This window comes from Colletes latitarsis, unplaced genomic scaffold (genome assembly GCF_051014445.1).
Source record: "Colletes latitarsis isolate SP2378_abdomen unplaced genomic scaffold, iyColLati1 scaffold0006, whole genome shotgun sequence".
Classification (NCBI taxonomy): domain Eukaryota; kingdom Metazoa; phylum Arthropoda; class Insecta; order Hymenoptera; family Colletidae; genus Colletes; species Colletes latitarsis.
The window spans coordinates 26,337,871-26,364,598 of record NW_027488366.1 but is presented as its reverse complement, the minus strand read 5'-3'; positions in this window follow the sequence as shown (position 1 = coordinate 26,364,598).

Here is a 26,728-nt window from a genome sequence, read left to right as displayed (position 1 = left end):
ACGTCTAGGATTTGCCCTCATCAGACTCATATTTTCGCATATTTCTCATACTTCATGGCTAGATCCTGGGCTGTTTCCGCATTGTATCACGTAGTAATGTGGTACCACACTGAAACATTCAATGAAACCTGGTCTGGATAAATATTTTAGAGGATAACGCATCTTAGGTCTGGGGTAGGTCTGAGATTTGCCCTCATCAGGCTCACAGTTTCGCGTTTTTCACATACTTGTTGAACGGATCCTGGGTCCTTTCTGGTTTGGATCACATAGTAATGTGGTACCACACTGAAACAGTCGATTAAACCAGGTTTCGATCAATATTTTTGAGGACAACGCATGTTAGGTCTAGGTTAGGCCTGGGATTTTCACTCATCAGACTCATACTTTCGCATTCTTCACATACTTGTTGAACTGATCCTGGGTTTTTTCTGGTTTGGATCACGTAGTAATGTGGTTCCACACTGAAACAGTCAATTAAACCTGGTTTCGACCAATATTTTAGAGAATAATTCATGTTAGGTCTAGGTTAGGTCTGGGATTTGCTCTCATCAGGCTCATTCTTTCGCATATTTCTCACACTTGATGGCTAGATCCTGGGCTTTTTCTGGATTGCATCACGTAGTAATGAAGTACAACACTGAAACAGTCAATTAAACCTGGTTTCCATCAATATTTTAGAGGACAACGCAAGTTAGGTCTGGGATAGGTCTGGGATTTGCTCTCATCAGGCTCATACTATCGCGTTTTTCACATACTTGTTGAACAGATCCTGGGTTTTCTCTGGTTTGGATCCCGCAGTAGTGTGGTACCACACTGAGACAGTCGATTAAACCAGGTTTCGATCAATATTTTTGAGGACAACGCATGTTAGGTCTAGGTTAGGCCTGGGATTTTCACTCATCACACTCATACTTTCGCATTCTTCACATACTTGTTGAACGGATCCTGGCTTTTTTCTGGTTTGGATCACGTAGCAATGTGGTACCAGACTGAAACATTCAATTAAACCTGGTCTTGATAAATATTTTAGAGGATAACACATATTAGGTCTGGGTTAGGTCTAGGATTTGCTCTCATCAGGCTCATACTTTCGCATATTTCTCATACTTCATGGCTAGATCCTGGGCTATTTCTGGATTGGATCACGTAGTAAAGTGGTACCACACTGAAACATTCAATGAAACCTGGTCTGGATAAATATTTTAGAGGATAACGCATCTTAGGTCTGGGTTAGGTCTAAGATTTGCCCTCATCAGGCTCACAGTTTCGCGTTTTTCACATACTTGTTGAACAGATCCTGGGTTTTTCCTGGTTTGGATCTCGTAGTAATGTGTTTCCACACTGAAACAGTCGATTAAACCTGGTTTCGATCAATATTTTTGAGGATAACGCAAGTTAAGTCTGGGATTGGTCTGGGATTTGACCTCATCAGACTCATACTTTCGCATATTTCTCATACTTCATGGCTAGATCCTGGGCTATTTCTGGATTGGATCACGTAGTAATGTGGTACCACACTGAAACAGTCAATTAATCCTGGTTTCGATCAATATTTTAGAGGATAACGCGTGTTAGGTCTGGGTTAGGTCTAGGATTTGCCCTCATCAGGCTCATACATTCGCATATTTCTCATACTTCATGGCTAGATCCTGGGCTATTTCTGGATTGGATCACGTAGTAAGGTGGTACCACACTGAAACATTCAATGAAACCTGGTCTGGATAATTATTTTAGAGGAGAACGCATCTTAGGTCTGGGTTAGGTCTAAGATTTGCCCTCATCAGGCTCACAGTTTCGCGTTTTTCACATACTTGTTGAACAGATCCTGGGTTTTTTCTGGTTTGGATCACGAAGTAGTGTGGTACCACACTGAAACAGTCCATTAAACGTGGTTTCGCTCAATATTTTAGAGGATAACGCAAGTTAGGTCTGGGATAGGTCTGGGATTTGCCCTCATCAGGCTCATACTTTCGTGTTTTTCACATACTAGTTGAACAGATGCTGGGTTTTTTCTGGTTTGGATCCCGTAGTAGTGTGGTACCACACTGAAACAGTCCATTAAACCTGGTTTCGCTCAATATTTTAGAGGATAACGCATGTTAGGTCTAGGTCAGGCCTGGTTTTTTCACTCATCAGACTCATACTTTCGCATTATTCACATACTTGTTGAACGGATCCTGGGTTTTTTCTGGTTTGGGTCACGTGGTAACGTGGGACCACACTGAAACAGTCAATTAAACCTGGTTTCGACCAATATTTTAGAGAATAATTCATGTTAGGTCTAGGTTAGGTCTGGGATTTGCTCTCATCAGGCTCATACTTTCGCACACTTCACATACTTGTTGAACGGATCCTGGCTTTTTTCTGGTTTGGATCACGTAGTAGTGTGGTACCACACTGATCAGTCCATTAAACCTGGTTTCGCTCAATATTTTAGAGCATAACGCATGTTAGGTCTACGTCAGGCCTGGGATTTTCACTCATCAGACTCATACTTTCGCATTCTTCACATACTTGTTGAACGGATCCTGGGTTTTTTCTGGTTTGGATCACGTAGTAATGTGGGTCCACACTGAAACAATCAATTAAACCTGGTCTTGATAAATATTTTAGAGGATAACGCATGTTAGGTCTGGGTTAGGTCTAGGATTTGCCCTCATCAGGCTCATACTTTCGCATATTTCTCATACTTCATGGCTAGATCCTGGCTTTTTTCTGGTTTGGATCACGTAGTAATGAAGTACAACACTGAAACAGTCAATTAAACCTGGTTTCCATCAATATCTTAGAGGACAACGTATGTTAGGTCTGGCATAGGTCTGGGATTCGCCCTCATCAGGCTCATACTTTCGCGTTTTTCACATACTTGTTGAACAGATCCTGGGTTTTTTCTGGTTTGTATCACGTAGTAGTGTGGTACCACACTGAAACAGTCCATTAAACCTGGTTTGGATCAATATTTTAGAGGATAACGCATGTTAGTTCTAGGTTAGCCCTGGGATTTGCCCTCATCAGGCTCATACTTTCGCGTTTTTCACACACTTGTTGAACAGATCCTGGGTTTTTTCTGGTTTGGATCCCGTAGTAGTGTTGTACCACACTGAAACTGTCCATTAAACCTGGTTTCGCTCAATATTTTAGAGGATAACGCATGTTAGGTCTAGGTCAGGCCTGGGATTTTCACTCATCACACTCATACTTTCGCATTCTTCACATACTTCATGAACGGATCCTGGGTTTTTTCTGGTTTGGCTCACGTAGTAATGTGGTACCACACTAAAACTGTCAATTAAACCTGGTCTTGATAAATATATTAGAGGATAACGGATGTTAGGTCTGGGATAGGTCTGGGATTTGCCCTCATGAGACTCATACTTTCGCACACTACACATACTCGTTGAACAGATCCTGGGTTATTTTCTGGTTTGGATCACATAGTAATGTGGTACCACACTGAAACATTCAATTAAACCTGGTCTTGATAAATATTTTAGAGGATAACGCATGTTAGGTCTGGGTTAGGTCTAGGATTTGCCCTCATCAGGCTCATACTTTCGCATATTTCTCATACTTCATGGCTAGATCCTGGGCTATTTTCGGATTGTATCACGTAGTAATGTGGTACCACGCTGAAACATTCAATTAAACCTGGTCTTGATAAATATTTAGAGGATAACGTATTGTTGCGACGGTATGAAGATGCCGCGCAATACCGCGAAATTGCATCGTCGCAATGGTGTGAAGAGGCTTTGCGATGAGGTGAAGCTGCCACACGAAAACGAGCGGATGCGAGATCCCGAGCCTTCCGGTTGCCGAGAAACCGGCAACGATTTTGAAGAATAGAATTACGACAGATCGCAAGGCGAACAGACGTATTGAAAAGCACTCTTGTTAATAAAGTTCCCAGTTTGCATTAGTTGTGTTACGTTGTGGTATTTTAATTGTGTTGTGTCAATATGAGTTATTGGAAGAAAGCCCCGCCCCGGCGCAACAGTGGTGCCAGAAGCGGGATTACGACTCGTTCTGCTGCCAGGGCGGAGACTTTTTCATCGTTGGAGGTGCTCTTGGAAGGACTACAGCGGAACATCGCAACGCAGTTCCAGGAGCAGCAACGTTTATTTGCTGAGGAACGGGAGCGAACCGAAGAGAGGCAGGCCGCGAAGGAGGCTGCCGCTTCGGCGAAGGAGGCTGCTGTGGAAGGAAGGATAAGGGCCATGGAGGATCGTTATCAGGTGCTTGCGGAGAATTTTAAAAATGTGATTGATAACCTGTCGGCCGCGGCGTTCCGTAGCGAGGATCGCGAGTCCAGCCTTGTTAATAATTTTGTTAGGGATAATCCTGTTGTTGCTGGACTCGCGATGCCTTCCACTTCGCAGTCGGCTCCTCCGTTGGAAGCGACTGGTGGATTTCTGGGGTACGTCCTAAAACCACCAGCGTTTGATGGAAGAGCTTGTTGGGAGGAGTACCGGGTGCAATTCGAGGCGATTGCGAAGGCGAATGGATGGGATGCACCAAGGAAAGCTTTGGCCTTGGTCGCATGTCTGGAGGGGCCCGCTCGGAGTGTTTTGACTACCCTTTCCGAGGAGTCGCGTTGTGATTTTGGTGTCTTGGTTTCTGCTTTGGAGTTCCGTTTCGGAACCAAGAATTTCGCGAATCTAAATTACGTGAAATTCCAAAATTATACTCAACGGAAGGGGGAGTCGATTTCTGATTTGGCTTCGGAGATTGAGAGGTTGGCGCAGGCTTCCTTTGGTGATTGTCCAATGGAAGTCAGGGATAAGCTGGCCGCCTCTCAGTTTGTCTCCGCCCTGGCCAATGAGGAAATGAGGAGGACGCTGAGGCTAGGCGGTTTCACTACTCTCAGGGCGGCTGTGATCAGAGCCCTGGAGATTGAGGCCGTCGAGTCTGTGGCCCCTGGTCCTTGCCGTGTTAAGGACTGCATTCAGGGTGTCACTTGTTTTCCCAAGGGAAAGTTGGAGAAGAGGACTGCTGGGAAGCCGGTCTCGGAGTGCTGGAACTGCGGACAGGAGGGACATTTACAGCGGAACTGCCCGAAGAAGAGGAGGAGAGAAGAGGCCCCCTAGAAGAAGGGAAACTGGAAGAAGTTGGCGTAGTGGGGCTCCCGCCGACTTCGTCTTCATCCGCCCCCGTCGTGCGCAGGATCGCTGTCAAGGATTGTTCTTCCGTCGAGGAGGGAGAGTCTCGCAAGAGAAGATATCCGGACGAAGAAGAGGATACACCGGAAAAGGGGACTGAATGCGAAAGACCCATGGAGTGTTGGAACTGCGGGGAAACGGGACCTATGCGGTGGAATTGCCCCAGGAAGTACCAGCAGAAGGCGGCGTAGAAGGAGAATTGTTCCGCGTTGAAAGAATCGCCGAGATGATTTGGAAAATGAATCATCGTCATGGTCAACTGACTGCAATGGAAGGACCTTTTAAGAAGGGAAGAGGAGTACCCTTTGGAGGGATAAGGCTCGCCGGAGCACCTTCTCAGGGGATGGCGCTCGGCGGGGCATCTTTTGGAAGGATAGGGCTCGTGGGAGCACCTTTCGAAGGGATAAGGCTCGTCGCAGCACTCTTTGAAGGGATAGGGCTCGCCAGAGCACCTTCTGGAGGGATGGCGCTCGTCGGGGCATCTTTCGGAAGGATAGGGCTTATGGGAGCACCTTCTGAAGGGAAAGCGCTGTATGTTATGGGTTCCCTGCCAAGGTCTGTGCTGAAGGTGACAACAAGAAGGCGATGTGAAGAATCGGCTGGATAAGTTGGGTTTCCGTATAGTCCGTTTCCAGAAGTCCAAACCAAGGGTTGAGCATGTGAATCGACTGGCTCGGTACGATTCACGAGACGCCCCCTGCGAAGATATTGCGAGGTGAGGATCGAGGAAGATGGCCGACATCTTCGCCCAAGAAGAGGACGTTTCATCGCAGAAGGCGAGGATCGGGTTTTCCTACCGGCCGCGGAGGACTCTCCATTTCCGCAGGTCAGAACGGCCGGGGAAGTGCGATTCTCCCCGGGGAGGGTCGCCCCCCAGTCATGCTCGACTCTAATAGCGGAGTGGGGCACAGACGGTCGGACGGCGGAATTGTGGTATGTTCCACAACCGATCTTCGAGGAAATTCTCCTTGGAGATCGGGGAACATCCCATGGGAAGTTCTTTCGTGAGGCTGGGGGGAATCCGCATCCGGGAAGTCCTCAAGAAAGAAGCACGCAAGCCGCAAGAGTCAAGGGGAAGGGCGAGGAGCAGTCGGGATTTCCTCATCCTCGAAGATGTCTAAGTTCGGACGAAGTATTCCGAAGGTTACACCGGCGCCTTGCTCAAGGTTTTTGAGTGGTTTTCCTTGGGACGAAGGACGAATGTCAAGATGCTGACTGTCTGATAAAGGCCACTCAGGTAAATGTTCGACCTATTAGTTTATCTACTTTACAGACAGAGGTGTACAGGTTCGACGCAGCTTCGCGACAACCCGGAGGTTAGGAGACTACGGGTGAAGTTGGCTGTTCGAACGGAATTTGCAGCGGTCGGGACGACCGCTCTGAAGGAAGAGGGAGCAGTGTTGCGACGGTATGAAGATGCCGCGCAATACCGCGAAATTGCATCGTCGCAATGGTGTGAAGAGGCTTTGCGATGAGGTGAAGCTGCCACACGAAAACGAGCGGATGCGAGATCCCGAGCCTTCCGGTTGCCGAGAAACCGGCAACGATTTTGAAGAATAGAATTACGACAGATCGCAAGGCGAACAGACGTATTGAAAAGCACTCTTGTTAATAAAGTTCCCAGTTTGCATTAGTTGTGTTACGTTGTGGTATTTTAATTGTGTTGTGTCAATATGAGCTATTGGAAGAAAGCCCCGCCCCGGCGCAACAGTATGTTAGGTCTGGGTTACGTTTAGGATTTGCCCTCATCAGGCTAATACTTTCGCGTTTTTCACATACTTGTTGAACTGATCCTGCGTTTTTTCTGGTTTGGATCACGGAGTAATGTGGTTCCACACTGAAACAGTCGATTAAACCTGGTTTGGATCAATATTTTAGAGGATAACGCATGTTAGGTCTAGGTTAGCCCTGGGATTTGCCCTCATCAGGCTCATACTTTCGCGTTTTTCACATACTTGTTGAACTGATCCTGGGTTTTTTCTGGTTTGGATCACGGAGTAATGTGGTTCCACACTGAAACAGTCGATTAAACCAGGTTTCGATCAATATTTTAGAGGATAACGCAAGTTAGGTCTGGGATAGGTCTGGGACTTGCCCTCATCAGACTCATACTTACGCACACTTCACATACTCGTTGGACAGATCCTGGGTTATTTTCTGGTTTGGATCACATAGTAATGTGGTACCAAACTGAAACAGTCGATTATACCAGGTTTCGATCAATATTTTAGAGGATAACGCATGTTAGATCTAGGTTAGGCCTGGGATTTTCACTCATCAGACTCATACTTTCGCATTCTTCACATACTTGTTGAACGGATCCTGCGTTTTTTCTGGTTTGGATCACGTAGTAATGTGGGACCACACTGAAACAGTCAATTAAACCTGGTTTCGACCAATATTTTAGAGAATAATTCATGTTAGGTCTAGGTTAGGTCTGGGATTTTCACTCATCAGGCTCATACTTTTGCGTTTTTCACATACTTGTTGAACGGATCCTGGGTTTTTTCTGGTTTGGATCACGTAGTAATGTGGTACCACACTAAAACTGTCAATTAAACCTGGTCTTGATAAATATATTAGAGGATAACGCATGTTAGGTCTGGGATAGGTCTGGGATTTGCCCTCATGAGACTCATACTTTCGCACACTTCACATACTCGTTGAACAGATCCTGGATTATTTTCTGGTTTGGATCACATAGTAATGTGGTACCACACTGAAACAGTCGATTAAACCTGGTTCCGCTCAATATTTTAGAGGATAACGCATGTTAGGTCTAGGTCAGGCCTGGGATTTTCACTCATCAGACTCATACTTTCGCATTCTTCACATACTTGTTGAACGTGTCCTGGGTTTTTTCTGGTTTGGATCACGTAGTTATGTGGTACCAGACTGAAACATTCAATTAAACCTGGTCTTGATAAATATTTTAGAGGATAACACATATTAGGTCTGGGTTAGGTCTAGGATTTGCTCTCATCAGGCTCATACTTTCGCATATTTCTCATACTTCATGGCTAGATCCTGGGCTATTTCTGGATTGGATCACGTAGTAAAGTGGTACCACACTGAAACATTCAATGAAACCTGGTCTGGATAAATATTTTAGAGGATAACGCATCTTAGGTCTGGGTTAGGTCTAAGATTTGCCCTCATCAGGCTCACAGTTTCGCGTTTTTCACATACTTGTTGAACGGATCCTGGGTTTTTTCTGGTTTGGATCACGTAGTAATGTGGGACCACACTGAAACAATCAATTAAACCTGGTCTTGATAAATATTTTAGAGGATAACGCATGTTAGGTCTGGGTTAGGTCTAGGATTTGCCCTGGTCAGGCTCATACTTTCGCATATTTCTCATACTTCATGGCTAGATCCTGGGCTATTTCTGGATTGGATCACGTAGTTATGTGGTACCACACTGAAACTGTCAATTAAACCTGGTTTGGATCAATATTTTAGAGGATAACGCATGTGAGGTCTAGGTTAGGTCTGGGATTTTCACTCATCAGGCTCATTCTTTGGCATATTACTCATACTTGATGGCTAGATCCTGGGCTTTTTCTGGATTGCATCACGTAGTAATGAAGTACAACACTGAAACAGTCAATTAAACCTGGTTTCCATCAATATTTTAGAGGACAACGCAAGGTAGGTCTGGGATGAGTCTGGGATTTGCCCTCATCAGGCTCGTACTTTCGGGTTTTTCACGTACTTGTTGAACAGATCCTGGGTTTTTTCTGGTTTGGATCCCGGAGTAGTGTGGTACCACACTGAAACAGTCCATTAAACCTGGTTTCGCTCATTATTTTAGAGGATAACGCATGTTAGGTCTAGGTCAGGCCTGGGATTTTCACTCATCAGACTCGTACTTTCGCATTCTTCACATACTTGTTGAACGGATCCTGGGTTTTTTCTGGTTTGGATCACGTAGTAATGTGGGACCACACTGAAACAATCAATTAAACCTGGTCTTGATAAATATTTTAGAGGATAACGCATGTTAGGTCTGGGTTAGGTCTAGGATTTGCCCTGGTCAGGCTCATACTTTCGCATATTTCTCATACTTCATGGCTAGATCCTGGGCTATTTCTGGATTGGATCACGTAGTAATGTGGTACCACACTGAAACTGTCAATTAAACCTGGTTTGGATCAATATTTTAGAGGATAACGCATGTGAGGTCTAGGTTAGGTCTGGGATTTTCACTCATCAGACCCATACTTTCGCATTCTTCACATACTTGTTGAACGGATCCTGGGTTTGTTCTGGTTTGGATCTCGTAGTTGTGTGGTACCACACAGAAACAGTCCATTAAACCTGGTTGCGATCAATATTTTAGAGGATAACGCATGTTAGGTCTGGGTTACGTCTAGGATTTGCCCTCATCAGGCTCATACTTTCGCATATTTCTCATACTTCATGGCTAGATCCTGGGCTGTTTCTGCATTGTATCACGTAGTAATGTGGTAACACGCTGAAACAGTCAATTAAACCTGGTTTCGACCAATATTTTAGAAGATAACGCAAGTAAGGTCTGGAATAGGTCTAGGATTTGCCCTCATCAGGCTCTTACTATCGCATATTTCTCATACTTCATGGCTAGATCCTGGGCTATTTCTGGATTGGATCACGTAGTAAAGTGGTACCACACTGAAACATTCAATGAAACCTGGTCTGGATAAATATTTGAGAGGATAACGCATCTTAGGTGTGGGTTAGGTCTAAGATTTGCCCACATCAGGCTCACAGTTTCGCGTTTTTCACATACTTGGTGAACAGATCCTGGGTTTTTTCTGGTTTGGATCATGTAGTAATGTGGTACCACACTAAAACAGTCAATTAAACCTGGTTTCGATCAATATTTTAGAGGACAACGCAAGCTAGGTCAGGGATAGGTCTGGGATTAGCCCTCATCAGACTCATACTTTCGCACACTTCACATACTCGTTGACAAGATCCTGGGTTTTTTTCTGGTTTTGATCACGTAGTAATGTGGTTCCACACTGAAACAGTCGATTAAACCTGGTTTCGATTAATATTTTAGAGGATAACGCAAGTTAAGTCTGGGATTGGTCTGGGATTTGACCTCATCAGACTCATACTTTCGCACACTTCACATACTCGTTGTACAGATCCTGGGTTATTTTCTGGTTTGGATCACATAGTAATGTGGTACCACACTGAAACATTCAATTAAACCTGGTTTCGATCAATATTTTAGAGGATAACGCAAGTTAGGTCTGGGATAGGTCTGGGATTTGCCCTCATCAGGCTCATACTTTCGCGTTTTTCACATACTAGTTGAACAGATCCTGGTTTTTTTCTGGTTTGGATCCCGTAGTAGTGTGGTACCACACTGAAACAGTCCATTAAACCTGGTTTCGCTCAATATTTTAGAGGATAACGCATGTTAGGTCTAGGTCAGGCCTGGTTTTTTCACTCATCAGACTCATACTTTCGCATTCTTCACATACTTGTTGAACGGATCCTGGGTTTTTTCTGGTTTGGGTCACGTAGTAATGTGGGACCACACTGAAACAGTTAATTAAACCTGGTTTCGACCAATAATTTAGAGAATAATTCATGTTAGGTCTAGGTTAGGTCTGGGATTTGCTCTCATCAGGCTCATACTTTCGCACACTTCACATACTTGTTGAACGGATCCTGGGTTTTTTCTGGTTTGAATCACGTAGTAGTGTGGTACCACACTGAAACAGTCCATTAAACCTGGTTTCGCTCAATATTTTAGAGGATAACGCATGTTAGGTCTAGGTCAGGCCTGCGATTTTCACTCATCAGACTCATACTTTCGCATTCTTCACATACTTGTTGAACGGATCCTGGGTTTTTTCTGGTTTGGATCACGTAGTAATGTGGGTCCACACTGAAACAATCAATTAAACCTGGTCTTGATAAATATTTTAGAGGATAACGCATGTTAGGTCTGGGATAGGTCTGGGATTTGCACTCATCAGGCTCATGCTTTCGCACACTTCACATACTCGTTGAACAGATCCTGCGTTATTTTCTGGTTTGGATCACATAGTAATGTGGTACCACACTGACACATTCAATTAAACCTGGTCTTGATAAATATTTTAGAGGATAACGCATGTTAGGTCTGGGTTAGGACTAGGATATGCCCTCATCAGGCTCATACTTTCGCATATTTCTCATACTTCATGGCTAGATCCTGGGTTTTTTCTGGATTGCATCACGTAGTAACGTAGTACCACACTGAAACATTCAATGAAACCTGGTCTGGATAAATATTTTAGAGGACAACGCGTCTTAGGTCTGGGATAGGTCTAAGATTTGCCCTCATCAGGCTCACAGTTTCGCGTTTTTCACATACTTGTTGAACAGATCCTGGGTTTTTTCTGGTTTGGATCACGAAGTAGTGTGGTACCACACTGAAACAGTCGATTAAACCAGGTTTCGATCAATATTTTTGAGGACAACGCATGTTAGGTCTAGGTTAGGCCTGGGATTTTCACTCATCAGGCTCATTCTTTCGCATATTTCTCATACTTCATGGCTAGATCCTGGGCTTTTTCTGGATTGCATCACGTAGAAATGAAGTACAACACTGAAACAGTCAATTAAACCTGGTTTCCATCAATATTTTAGAGGACAACGCAAGTTAGGTCTGGGATAGGTCTGGGATTTGCTCTCATCAGGCTCATACTTTCGCGTTTTTCACATACTTGTTGAACAGATCCTGGGTTTTTTCTGGTTTGGATCCCGTAGTAGTGTGGTACCACACTGAAACAGTCCATTAAACCTGGTTTCGCTCAATATTTTAGAGGATAACGCATGTTAGGTCTAGGTCAGGCCTGGTTCTTTCACTCATCAGACTCATACTTTCGCATTCTTCACATACTTGTTGAACGGATCCTGGGTTTTTTCTGGTTTGGGTCACGTAGTAATGTGGGACCACACTGAAACAGTCAATTAAACCTGGTTTCGACCAATATTTTAGAGAATAATTCATGTTAGGTCTAGGTTAGGTCTGGGATTTGCTCTCATCAGGCTCATACTTTCGCACACTTCACATACTTGTTGAACGGATCCTGGGTTTTTTCTGGTTTGAATCACGTAGTAGTGTGGTACCACACTGAAACAGTCCATTAAACCTGGTTTCGCTCAATATTTTAGAGGATAACGCACGTTAGGTCTAGGTCAGGCCTGGGATTTTCACTCATCAGACACATACTTTCGCATTCTTCACATACTTGTTGAACGGATCCTGGGTTTTTTCTGGTTTGGATCACGTAGTAATGTGGCTCCACACTGAAACAATCAATTAAACCTGGTCTTGATAAATATTTTAGAGGATAACGCATGTTAGGTCTGGGATAGGTCTGGGATTTGCCCTCATCAGGCTCATACTTTCGCACACTTCACATACTCGTTGAACAGATCCTGCGTTATTTTCTGGTTTTGGATCACATAGTAATGTGGTACCACACTGAAACATTCAATTAAACCTGGTCTTGATAAATATTTTAGAGGATAACGCATGTTAGGTCTAGGTTAGGCCTGGGATTTTCACTCATCAGACTCATACTTTCGCATTCTTCACATACTTGTTGAACGGATCCTGGGATTATCTGGTTTGGATCACGTAGTAATGTGGGTCCACACTGAAACAATCAATTAAACCTGGTCTTGATAAATATTTTAGAGGATAACGCATGTTAGGTCTGGGATAGGTCTGGGATTTGCCCTCATCAGACTCATACTTTCGCACACTTCACATACTCGTTGAACAGATCCCGGGTTATTTTCTGGTTTGGATCACATAGTAATGTGGTACCACACTGAAACAGTCCATTAAACCTGGTTTGGATCAATATTTTAGAGGATAACGCATGTGAGGTCTAGGTTAGGTCTGGGATTTTCACTCATCAGGCTCATTCTTTGGCATATTACTCATACTTGATGGCTAGATCCTGGGCTTTTTCTGGATTGCATCACGTAGTAATGAAGTACAACACTGAAACAGTCAATTAAACCTGGTTTCCATCAATATTTTAGAGGACAACGCAAGGTAGGTCTGGGATGAGTCTGGGATTTGCCCTCATCAGGCTCGTACTTTCGGGTTTTTCACGTACTTGTTGAACAGATCCTGGGTTTTTTCTGGTTTGGATCCCGGAGTAGTGTGGTACCACACTGAAACAGTCCATTAAACCTGGTTTCGCTCATTATTTTAGAGGATAACGCATGTTAGGTCTAGGTCAGGCCTGGGATTTTCACTCATCAGACTCGTACTTTCGCATTCTTCACATACTTGTTGAACGGATCCTGGGTTTTTTCTGGTTTGGATCACGTAGTAATGTGGGACCACACTGAAACAATCAATTAAACCTGGTCTTGATAAATATTTTAGAGGATAACGCATGTTAGGTCTGGGTTAGGTCTAGGATTTGCCCTGGTCAGGCTCATACTTTCGCATATTTCTCATACTTCATGGCTAGATCCTGGGCTATTTCTGGATTGGATCACGTAGTAATGTGGTACCACACTGAAACTGTCAATTAAACCTGGTTTGGATCAATATTTTAGAGGATAACGCATGTGAGGTCTAGGTTAGGTCTGGGATTTTCACTCATCAGACCCATACTTTCGCATTCTTCACATACTTGTTGAACGGATCCTGGGTTTGTTCTGGTTTGGATCTCGTAGTTGTGTGGTACCACACAGAAACAGTCCATTAAACCTGGTTGCGATCAATATTTTAGAGGATAACGCATGTTAGGTCTGGGTTACGTCTAGGATTTGCCCTCATCAGGCTCATACTTTCGCATATTTCTCATACTTCATGGCTAGATCCTGGGCTGTTTCTGCATTGTATCACGTAGTAATGTGGTAACACGCTGAAACAGTCAATTAAACCTGGTTTCGACCAATATTTTAGAAGATAACGCAAGTAAGGTCTGGAATAGGTCTAGGATTTGCCCTCATCAGGCTCTTACTATCGCATATTTCTCATACTTCATGGCTAGATCCTGGGCTATTTCTGGATTGGATCACGTAGTAAAGTGGTACCACACTGAAACATTCAATGAAACCTGGTCTGGATAAATATTTGAGAGGATAACGCATCTTAGGTGTGGGTTAGGTCTAAGATTTGCCCACATCAGGCTCACAGTTTCGCGTTTCTCACATACTTGGTGAACAGATCCTGGGTTTTTTCTGGTTTGGATCATGTAGTAATGTGGTACCACACTAAAACAGTCAATTAAACCTGGTTTCGATCAATATTTTAGAGGACAACGCAAGCTAGGTCAGGGATAGGTCTGGGATTAGCCCTCATCAGACTCATACTTTCGCACACTTCACATACTCGTTGACAAGATCCTGGGTTTTTTTCTGGTTTTGATCACGTAGTAATGTGGTTCCACACTGAAACAGTCGATTAAACCTGGTTTCGATTAATATTTTAGAGGATAACGCAAGTTAAGTCTGGGATTGGTCTGGGATTTGACCTCATCAGACTCATACTTTCGCACACTTCACATACTCGTTGTACAGATCCTGGGTTATTTTCTGGTTTGGATCACATAGTAATGTGGTACCACACTGAAACATTCAATTAAACCTGGTTTCGATCAATATTTTAGAGGATAACGCAAGTTAGGTCTGGGATAGGTCTGGGATTTGCCCTCATCAGGCTCATACTTTCGCGTTTTTCACATACTAGTTGAACAGATCCTGGTTTTTTTCTGGTTTGGATCCCGTAGTAGTGTGGTACCACACTGAAACAGTCCATTAAACCTGGTTTCGCTCAATATTTTAGAGGATAACGCATGTTAGGTCTAGGTCAGGCCTGGTTTTTTCACTCATCAGACTCATACTTTCGCATTCTTCACATACTTGTTGAACGGATCCTGGGTTTTTTCTGGTTTGGGTCACGTAGTAATGTGGGACCACACTGAAACAGTTAATTAAACCTGGTTTCGACCAATAATTTAGAGAATAATTCATGTTAGGTCTAGGTTAGGTCTGGGATTTGCTCTCATCAGGCTCATACTTTCGCACACTTCACATACTTGTTGAACGGATCCTGGGTTTTTTCTGGTTTGAATCACGTAGTAGTGTGGTACCACACTGAAACAGTCCATTAAACCTGGTTTCGCTCAATATTTTAGAGGATAACGCATGTTAGGTCTAGGTCAGGCCTGCGATTTTCACTCATCAGACTCATACTTTCGCATTCTTCACATACTTGTTGAACGGATCCTGGGTTTTTTCTGGTTTGGATCACGTAGTAATGTGGGTCCACACTGAAACAATCAATTAAACCTGGTCTTGATAAATATTTTAGAGGATAACGCATGTTAGGTCTGGGATAGGTCTGGGATTTGCACTCATCAGGCTCATGCTTTCGCACACTTCACATACTCGTTGAACAGATCCTGCGTTATTTTCTGGTTTGGATCACATAGTAATGTGGTACCACACTGACACATTCAATTAAACCTGGTCTTGATAAATATTTTAGAGGATAACGCATGTTAGGTCTGGGTTAGGACTAGGATATGCCCTCATCAGGCTCATACTTTCGCATATTTCTCATACTTCATGGCTAGATCCTGGGCTATTTCTGGATTGGATCACGTAGTAAAGTGGTACCACACTGAAACATTCAATGAAACCTGGTCTGGATAAATATTTTAGAGGACAACGCGTCTTAGGTCTGGGATAGGTCTAAGATTTGCCCTCATCAGGCTCACAGTTTCGCGTTTTTCACATACTTGTTGAACAGATCCTGGGTTTTTTCTGGTTTGGATCACGAAGTAGTGTGGTACCACACTGAAACAGTCGATTAAACCAGGTTTCGATCAATATTTTTGAGGACAACGCATGTTAGGTCTAGGTTAGGCCTGGGATTTTCACTCATCAGGCTCATTCTTTCGCATATTTCTCATACTTCATGGCTAGATCCTGGGCTTTTTCTGGATTGCATCACGTAGAAATGAAGTACAACACTGAAACAGTCAACTAAACCTGGTTTCCATCAATATTTTAGAGGACAACGCAAGTTAGGTCTGGGATAGGTCTGGGATTTGCTCTCATCAGGCTCATACTTTCGCGTTTTTCACATACTTGTTGAACAGATCCTGGGTTTTTTCTGGTTTGGATCCCGTAGTAGTGTGGTACCACACTGAAACAGTCCATTAAACCTGGTTTCGCTCAATATTTTAGAGGATAACGCATGTTAGGTCTAGGTCAGGCCTGGTTCTTTCACTCATCAGACTCATACTTTCGCATTCTTCACATACTTGTTGAACGGATCCTGGGTTTTTTCTGGTTTGGGTCACGTAGTAATGTGGGACCACACTGAAACAGTCAATTAAACCTGGTTTCGACCAATATTTTAGAGAATAATTCATGTTAGGTCTAGGTTAGGTCTGGGATTTGCTCTCATCAGGCTCATACTTTCGCACACTTCACATACTTGTTGAACGGATCCTGGGTTTTTTCTGGTTTGAATCACGTAGTAGTGTGGTACCACACTGAAACAGTCCATTAAACCTGGTTTCGCTCAATATTTTAGAGGATAACGCACGTTAGGTCTAGGTCAGGCCTGGGATTTTCACTCATCAGACACATACTTTCGCATTCTTCACATACTTGTTGAACGGATCCTGGGTTTTTTCTGGTTTGGATCACGTAGTAATGTGGCTCCACACTGAAACAATCAATTAAACCTGGTCTTGATAAATATTTTAGAGGATAACGCATGTTAGGTCTGGGATAGGTCTGGGATTTGCCCTCATCAGGCTCATACTTTCGCACACTTCACATACTCGTTGAACAGATCCTGCGTTATTTTCTGGTTTTGGATCACATAGTAATGTGGTACCACACTGAAACATTCAATTAAACCTGGTCTTGATAAATATTTTAGAGGATAACGCATGTTAGGTCTAGGTTAGGCCTGGGATTTTCACTCATCAGACTCATACTTTCGCATTCTTCACATACTTGTTGAACGGATCCTGGGATTATCTGGTTTGGATCACGTAGTAATGTGGGTCCACACTGAAACAATCAATTAAACCTGGTCTTGATAAATATTTTAGAGGATAACGCATGTTAGGTCTGGGATAGGTCTGGGATTTGCCCTCATCAGACTCATACTTTCGCACACTTCACATACTCGTTGAACAGATCCCGGGTTATTTTCTGGTTTGGATCACATAGTAATGTGGTACCACACTGAAACAGTCCATTAAACCTGGTTTGGATCAATATTTTAGAGGATAACGCATGTTAGGTCTAGGTTAGGTCTGGGATTTGCTCTCATCAGGCACATTCTTTCGCATATTTCTCATACTTGATGGCTAGATCCTGGGCTGTTTCTGGATTGTATGACGTAGTAATGTGGTACCACACTGATACAGTCAATTAAACCTGGTTTCGATCAATATGTTAGAGGATAACGCAAGTTAGGTCTAGGTTAGGCCTGGGATTTGCCCTCATCAGGGTCATACTTTCGCAGTTTTAACATACATGTTGACCTGATCGAGGGTTTTTTCTGCTTTGGATCACGTAGTAAAGTGGTACCACACTGAAACATTCAATTAAACCTGGTCTTGATAAATATTTTAGAGGATATCGCATGTTAGGTCTAGGTTAGGTCTGGGATTTGCTCTCATCAGGCTCATTCTTTCGCATATTTCTCATACTTGTTGAACGGATCCAGGGTTTTTTCTGGTTTGGATCACGTAGTAATGTGGGCCCACACTGAAACAATCAATTAAACCTGGTCTTGATAAATATTTTAGAGGATAACGCATGTTAGGTCTGGGATAGGTCTGGGATTTGCCCTCATCAGGCTCATACTTTCGCACACTTCACATACTCGTTGAACAGATCCTGCGTTATTTTCTGGTTTTGGATCACATAGTAATGTGGTACCACACTGAAACATTCAATTAAACCTGGTCTTGATAAATATTTTAGAGGATAACGCATGTTAGGTCTAGGTTAGGCCTGGGATTTTCACTCATCAGACTCATACTTTCGCATTCTTCACATACTTGTTGAACGGATCCTGGGATTATCTGGTTTGGATCACGTAGTAATGTGGGTCCACACTGAAACAATCAATTAAACCTGGTCTTGATAAATATTTTAGAGGATAACGCATGTTAGGTCTGGGATAGGTCTGGGATTTGCCCTCATCAGACTCATACTTTCGCACACTTCACATACTCGTTGAACAGATCCCGGGTTATTTTCTGGTTTGGATCACATAGTAATGTGGTACCACACTGAAACAGTCCATTAAACCTGGTTTGGATCAATATTTTAGAGGATAACGCATGTTAGGTCTAGGTTAGGTCTGGGATTTGCTCTCATCAGGCACATTCTTTCGCATATTTCTCATACTTGATGGCTAGATCCTGGGCTGTTTCTGGATTGTATGACGTAGTAATGTGGTACCACACTGATACAGTCAATTAAACCTGGTTTCGATCAATATGTTAGAGGATAACGCAAGTTAGGTCTAGGTTAGGCCTGGGATTTGCCCTCATCAGGGTCATACTTTCGCAGTTTTAACATACATGTTGACCTGATCGAGGGTTTTTTCTGCTTTGGATCACGTAGTAAAGTGGTACCACACTGAAACATTCAATTAAACCTGGTCTTGATAAATATTTTAGAGGATATCGCATGTTAGGTCTAGGTTAGGTCTGGGATTTGCTCTCATCAGGCTCATTCTTTCGCATATTTCTCATACTTGTTGAACGGATCCAGGGTTTTTTCTGGTTTGGATCACGTAGTAATGTGGGCCCACACTGAAACAATCAATTAAACCTGGTCTTGATAAATATATTAGAGGATAACGCATGCTAGGTCTGGGATAGGTCTGGGATTTGCCCTCATCAGACTCATACTTTCGCACACTTCACATACTCGTTGAACAGATTCTGGGTTATTTTCTGGATTGGATCACATAGTAATGTGGTACCACACTGAAACAGTCGATTAAACCTGCTTTCGCTCAATATTTTAGAGGATGACGCATGTTAGGTCTGGGTTAGGTCTAGGATTTGCCCTCATCAGGCTCATACTTTCTCATATTTCTCATACTTCATGGCTAGATCCTGGGCTATTTCTGGATTGGATCACGTAGTAAAGTGGTACCACACTGAAACATTCAATGAAACCTGGTCTGGAGAAATATTTTAGAGGATAACGCATGTTAGGTCTGGGTTAGGTCTAGGATTTGCCCTCGTCACACTCATACTTTCGCATTCTTCACATACTTGTTGAACGGATCCTGGGTTTTTTCTGGTTTGGGTCACGTAGTAATGTGGGACCACACTGAAACAGTCAATTAAACCTGGTTTCGACCAATATTTTAGAGTATAATTCATGTTAGGTCTAGGTTAGGTCTGGGATTTGCTCTCATCAGGCTCATACTTTCGCACACTTCACATACTTGTTGAACGGATCCTGGGTTTTTTCTGGTTTGAATCACGTAGTAGTGTGGTACCACACTGAAACAGTCCATTAAACCTGGTTTCGCTCAATATTTTAGAGGATAACGCACGTTAGGTCTAGGTCAGGCCTGGGATTTTCACTCATCAGACACATACTTTCGCATTCTTCACATACTTGTTGAACGGATCCTGGGTTTTTTCTGGTTTGGATCACGTAGTAATGTGGCTCCACACTGAAACAATCAATTAAACCTGGTCTTGATAAATATTTTAGAGGATAACGCATGTTAGGTCTGGGATAGGTCTGGGATTTGCCCTCATCAGGCTCATACTTTCGCACACTTCACATACTCGTTGAACAGATCCTGCGTTATTTTCTGGTTTTGGATCACATAGTAATGTGGTACCACACTGAAACATTCAATTAAACCTGGTCTTGATAAATATTTTAGAGGATAACGCATGTTAGGTCTAGGTTAGGCCTGGGATTTTCACTCATCAGACTCATACTTTCGCATTCTTCACATACTTGTTGAACGGATCCTGGGATTATCTGGTTTGGATCACGTAGTAATGTGGGTCCACACTGAAACAATCAATTAAACCTGGTCTTGATAAATATTTTAGAGGATAACGCATGTTAGGTCTGGGATAGGTCTGGGATTTGCCCTCATCAGACTCATACTTTCGCACACTTCACATACTCGTTGAACAGATCCCGGGTTATTTTCTGGTTTGGATCACATAGTAATGTGGTACCACACTGAAACAGTCCATTAAACCTGGTTTGGATCAATATTTTAGAGGATAACGCATGTTAGGTCTAGGTTAGGTCTGGGATTTGCTCTCATCAGGCACATTCTTTCGCATATTTCTCATACTTGATGGCTAGATCCTGGGCTGTTTCTGGATTGTATGACGTAGTAATGTGGTACCACACTGAAACAGTCAATTAAACCTGGTTTCGATCAATATGTTAGAGGATAACGCAAGTTAGGTCTAGGTTAGGCCTGGGATTTGCCCTCATCAGGGTCATACTTTCGCAGTTTTAACATACATGTTGACCTGATCGAGGGTTTTTTCTGCTTTGGATCACGTAGTAAAGTGGTACCACACTGAAACATTCAATTAAACCTGGTCTTGATAAATATTTTAGAGGATATCGCATGTTAGGTCTAGGTTAGGTCTGGGATTTGCTCTCATCAGGCTCATTCTTTCGCATATTTCTCATACTTGTTGAACGGATCCAGGGTTTTTTCTGGTTTGGATCACGTAGTAATGTGGGCCCACACTGAAACAATCAATTAAACCTGGTCTTGATAAATATATTAGAGGATAACGCATGCTAGGTCTGGGATAGGTCTGGGATTTGCCCTCATCAGACTCATACTTTCGCACACTTCACATACTCGTTGAACAGATTCTGGGTTATTTTCTGGATTGGATCACATAGTAATGTGGTACCACACTGAAACAGTCGATTAAACCTGCTTTCGCTCAATATTTTAGAGGATGACGCATGTTAGGTCTGGGTTAGGTCTAGGATTTGCCCTCATCAGGCTCATACTTTCTCATATTTCTCATACTTCATGGCTAGATCCTGGGCTATTTCTGGATTGGATCACGTAGTAAAGTGGTACCACACTGAAACATTCAATGAAACCTGGTCTGGAGAAATATTTTAGAGGATAACGCATGTTAGGTCTGGGTTAGGTCTAGGATTTGCCCTCGTCACACTCATACTTTCGCATTCTTCACATACTTGTTGAACGGATCCTGGGTTTTTTCTGGTTTGGATCACGTAGTAATGTGGGTCCACACTGAAACAATCAATTAAACCTGGTCTTGATAAATATATTTGAGGATAACGCATGTTAGGTCTGGGATAGGTCTGGGATTTGCCATCATCAGGCTCATACTGTCGCGTCTTTCACATACTTGTTGAACAGATCCTGGGATTTTTCTGGTTTGGATCCCGTAGTAGTGTGGTACCACACTGAAACAGTCCATTAAACATGGTTTCGCTCAATATTTTAGAGGATAACGCATGTTAGGTCTAGGTCAGGCCTGGGATTTTCACTCATCACACTCATACTTTCGCATTCTTCACATACTTGTTGAACGGATCCTGGGTTTTTTCTGGTTTGGATCACGTAGTAATGTGGGTCCACACTGAAACAATCAATTAAACCTGGTCTTGATAAATATATTTGAGGATAACGCATGTTAGGTCTGGGATAGGTCTGGGATTTGCCCTCATCAGACTCATACTTTCGCACACTTCACATACTCGTTGAACAGATCCTGGGTTATTTTCTGGTTTGGATCACATAGTAATGTGGTACCACGCTGAAACAGTCAATTAAACCTGGTCTTGATAAATATTTTAAAGGATAACGCATGTTAGGTCTGGGTTAGGTCTAGGATTTGCCCTCATCAGGCTCATACTTTCTCATATTTCTCATACTTCATGGCTAGATCCTGGGCTATTTCTGGATTGGATCACGTAGTAAAGTGGTACCACACTGAAACATTCAATGAAACCTGGTCTGGAGAAATATTTTAGAGGATAACGCATGTTAGGTCTGGGTTAGGTCTAGGATTTGCCCTCGTCAGGCTCATACTTTCGCGTTTTTCACATACTTGTTGAACAGATCCTGGGTTTTTTCTGGTTTGGATTACGTAGTAGTGTGGTTCCACACTGAAACAGTCCATTAAACCTGGTTTGGATCAATATTTTAGAGGATAACGCATGTTAGGTCTAGGTTAGGTCTGGGATTTTCACTCATCAGACCCATACTTTCGCATTCTTCACACACTTGTTGAACGGATCCTGGGTTTTTTCTGGTTTGGATCACGTAGTAATGTGGGACCACACTGAAACAATCAATTAAACCTGGTCTTGATAAATATTTTACAGGATAACGCATGTTAGGTCTGGGATAGGTCTGGGATTTGCCCTCATCAGACTCATACTTTCGCACACTTCACATACTCGTTGAACAGATCCTGGGTTATTTTCTGGTTTGGATCACATAGTAATGTGGTACCACACTGAAACAGTCGATTAAACCAGGTTTGGACCAATATTTTAAAGGATAACGCATGTTAGGTCTGGGTTAGGTCTAGGATTTGCCCTCGTCAGGCTCATACTTTCGCGTTTTTCACATACTTGTTGAACAGATCCTGGGTTATTTTCTGGTTTGGGTCACATAGTAATGTGGTACCACACTGAAACAGTCGATTAAACCAGGTTTCGTGCAATATTTTTGAGGATAACGCATGTTAGGTCTAGGTTAGGCCTGGGATTTTCACTCATCAGACTCATACTTTCGCATTCTTCACATACTTGTTGAACGGATCCTGGGTTTTTTCTGGTTTGGATCACATCGTAATGTGGTACCACACTGAAACAGTCGATTAAACCAGGTTTCGATCAATATTTTTGAGGATAACGCATGTTAGGTCTAGGTTAGGCCTGGGATTTTCACTCATCAGACTCATACTTTCGCGTTTTTCACATACTTAATGAACAGATCCTGGGTTTTTTCTGGTTTGGATCACGTAGTTGTGTGGTACCACACAGAAACAGTCCATTAAACCTGGTTGCGATCAATATTTTAGAGGATAACGCATGTTAGGTCTGGGATACGTCTAGGATTTGCCTTCATCAGGCTCATACTTTCGCATATTTCTCATACTTCATGGCTAGATCCTGGGCTGTTTCTGCATTGTATCACGTAGTAATGTGGTACCACGCTGAAACAGTCAATTAAACCTGGTTTCGATCAATATTTTAGAGGATAACGCAAGTTAGGTCTGGGATAGGTCTAGGATTTGCCCTCATCAGGCTCTTACTATCGCATATTTCTCATACTTCATGGCTAGATCCTGGACTGTTTCTGCATTGTATCACGTAGTAATGTGGTACCACGCTGAAACAGTCAATTAAACCTGGTCTTGATAAATATTTTAGAGGATAACGCAAGTTAGGTCTGGGATAGGTCTGGGATTTGCCCTCATCAGGCTCATACTTTCGCAGTTTTAACATGCATGCTGACCTGATCGTGGGTTTTTTCTGCTTTGGATCACGTAGTAAAGTGGTACCACACTAAAACTGTCAATTAAACCTGGTTTCGATCAATATTTTAGAGGATATCGCAAGTTAGGTCTGGGATAGGTCTGGGATTTGCCCTCATCACACTCATACTTTCGCACACTTCACATACTCGTTGATCAGATCCTGGGTTTTTTTCTGGTTTGGCTCACGTAGTAATGTGGTACCACACTCAAACATTCAATTAAACCAGGTTTCGATCAATATTTTTGAGGATAACGCATGTTAGGTCTAGGTTAGGCCTGGGATTTTCACACATCAGACTCATACTTTCGCATTCTTCACATACTTGTTGAACGGATCCTGCGTTTTTTCTGGTTTGGATCACGTAGTAATGTGGAACCACACTGAAACAGTCAATTAAACCTGGTTTCGACCAATATTTTAGAGAATAATTCATGTTAGGTCTAGGTTAGGTCTGGGATTTGCTCTCATCAGGCTCATTCTTTCGCTTATTTCTCATACTTGATGGCTAGATCCTGGGCTTTTTCTGGATTGCATCACGTAGTAATGAAGTACAACACTGAAACAGTCAATTAAACCTGGTTTCCATCAATACTTTAGAGGACAACGCAAGTTGGGTCTGGGATAGGTCTGGGATTTGCCCTCATCAGGCTCATACTTTCGCGTTTATCACATACTTGTTGAACAGATCCTGGGCTTTTTCTGGTTTGGATCCCGTAGTAGTGTTGTACCACACTGTAACAGTCCATTAAACCTGGTTTCGCTCAATATTTTAGAGGATAACGCATGTTAGGTCTAGGTCTGGCCTGGGATTTTCACTCATCACACTCATACTTTCGCATTCTTCACATACTTGTTGAACGGATCCTGGCTTTTTTCTGGTTTGGCTCACGTAGTAATGTGGTACCACACTAAAACTGTCAATTAAACCTGGTCTTGATAAATATATTAGAGGATAACGCATGTTAGGTCTGGGATAGGTCTGGGATTTGCCCTCATGAGACTCATACTTTCGCACACTTCACATACTCGTTGAACAGATCCTGGGTTTTTTCTGGATTGCATCACGTAGTAACGTAGTACCACACTGAAACAGTCAATGAAACCTGGTTTCCATCAATATTTTAGAGGATAACGCATGTTAGGTCTAGGTCAGGCCTGGTTTTTTCACTCATCAGACCCATACTTTCGCATTCTTCACATACTTGTTGAACGGATCCTGGGTTTTTTCTGGTTTGGATCACGTAGTTATGTGGGTCCACACTGAAACAATCAATTAAACCTGGTCTTGATAAATATTTTAAAGAATAATTCATGTTAGGTCTAGGTTAGGTCTGGGATTTGCTCTCATCAGGCTCATTCTTTCGCATATTTCTCATACTTGATGGCTAGATCCTGGGCTTTTTCTGGATTGCAACACGTAGTAATGAAGTACAACACTGAAACAGTCAATTAAACCTGGTTTCCATCAATATTTTAGAGGACAACGCAAGTTAGCTCTGGGATAGGTCTGGGATTTGCCGTCATCAGGCTCATACTTTCGGGTTTTTCACATACTTGTTGAACAGATCCTGGGTTTTTTCTGGTTTGGATCCCGTAGTAGTGTGGTACCACACTGAAACAGTCCATTAAACCTGGTTTCGCTCATTATTTTAGAGGATAACGCATGTTAGGTCTAGGTCAGGCCTGGGATTTTCACTCATCAGACACGTACTTTCGCATTCTTCACATACTTGTTGAACGGATCCTGGGTTTTTTCTGGTTTGGATCACGTAGTAATGTGGGACCACACTGGAACAATCAATTAAACCTGGCCTTGATAAATATTTTAGAGGATAACGCATGTTAGGTCTGGGTTAGGTCTAGGATTTGCCCTGGTCAGGCTCATACTTTCGCATATTTCTCATACTTCATGGCTAGATCCTGGGCTATTTCTGGATTGGATCACGTAGTAATGTGGTACCACAATGAAACTGTCAATTAAACCTGGTTTGGATCAATATTTTAGAGGATAACGCATGTTAGGTCTAGGTTAGGTCTGGGATTTTCACTCATCAGACCCATACTTTCGCATTCTTCACATACTTGTTGAACGGATCCTGGGTTTTTTCTGGTTTGGATCACGTAGTAATGTGGGACCACACTGAAACAATCAATTAAACCTGGTCTTGATAAATATTTTAGAGGATGACGCATGTTAGGTCTGGGATAGGTCTGGGATTTGCCCTCATCAGACTCATACTTTCGTATATTTCTCATACTTCATGGCCAGATCCTGGGCTATTTCTGGTTTGGTTCACGTAGTAATGTGGTACCACACTGAAACAGTCGGTTAAACCTAGTTTCGATCAATATTTTAGAGGATAACGCAAGTTAGGTCTGGGATAGGTCTGGGATTTGCCCTCATCAGACTCACAGTTTCGCGCTTTTCACATACTTGTTGAACAGATCCTGGGTTTTTTCTGGATTGCATCACGTAGTAACGTAGTACCACACTGAAACAGTCAATGAAACCTGGTTTCCATCAATATTTTAGAGGATAACGCATGTTACGTCTAGGTCAGGCCTGGTTTTTTCACTCATCAGACCCATACTTTCGCATTCTTCACATACTTGTTGAACGGATCCTGGGTTTTTTCTGGTTTGGATCACGTAGTTATGTGGGTCCACACTGAAACAATCAATTAAACCTGGTCTTGATAAATATTTTAGAGAATAATTCATGTTAGGTCCAGGTTAGGTCTGGGATTTGCTCCCATCAGGCTCATTCTTTCGCATATTTCTCATACTTGATGGCTAGATCCTGGGCTTTTTCTGGATTGCATCACGTAGTAATGAAGTACAACACTGAAACAGTCAATTAAACCTGGTTTCAATCAATATTTTAGAGGACAACGCAAGTTAGGTCTGGGATAGGTCTGTGATTCGCTCTCATCAGGCTCATTCTTTCGCATATTTCTCATACTTGATGGCTAGATCCTGGGCTTTTTCTGGATTGCATCACGTAGTAATGAAGTACAACAC